Genomic DNA, 593 nt, shown 5'->3' with positions numbered 1-593 from the left:
GGAAGAGATGTTCAACATATTGAGAAAATACCGCATGAAACTTAATCCCCAGAAATGTGCCTTCGGAGTCGGGTCGGGAAAGTTTCTCGGGTTTATGGTCAGTAACCGCGGGATTGAGGCCAACCCGGAGAAGATCAAAGCTCTGCAAGACATGCGGTCACCAACAAGGCCAAAAAAGGTGCAGAGATTGACAGGATGTGTCGCCGCCCTAAATAGATTCATATCGAAAGCCACTGACAAGTGTGTCCCCTTCTTCGACGCTTTGAGAGGAAACAAGCACTTCGAATGGACACCACAATGCGAGGAGGCCTTCCAAAAACTGAAGGAGCATTTGGGCAAACCCCCAATTTTGTCAAAACCAAACGCTGACAAAGAGCTCAGCCTATACCTCTCCGTGTCCCAACACGCCGTGAGCTCCGTACTAATAAAGGAAGAAGGGAAGGTACAATTGCCAATTTACTATGTGAGCAAAAGACTCCTCGACGCCAAGTCGAGATATAGCGAAATGGAACGTCTAGCCCTCGCCTTGATGATAGCTTCGAGAAAGCTTCGGCACTACTTCCAATCCCACACAATACGAGTTCTCACAAACC

This window comes from Morus notabilis, unplaced genomic scaffold, assembly GCF_000414095.1.
Source record: "Morus notabilis unplaced genomic scaffold, ASM41409v2 Scaffold112, whole genome shotgun sequence".
NCBI classification, from domain to species: Eukaryota; Viridiplantae; Streptophyta; class Magnoliopsida; order Rosales; family Moraceae; genus Morus; species Morus notabilis.
This window is presented reverse-complemented; position numbering follows the sequence as displayed.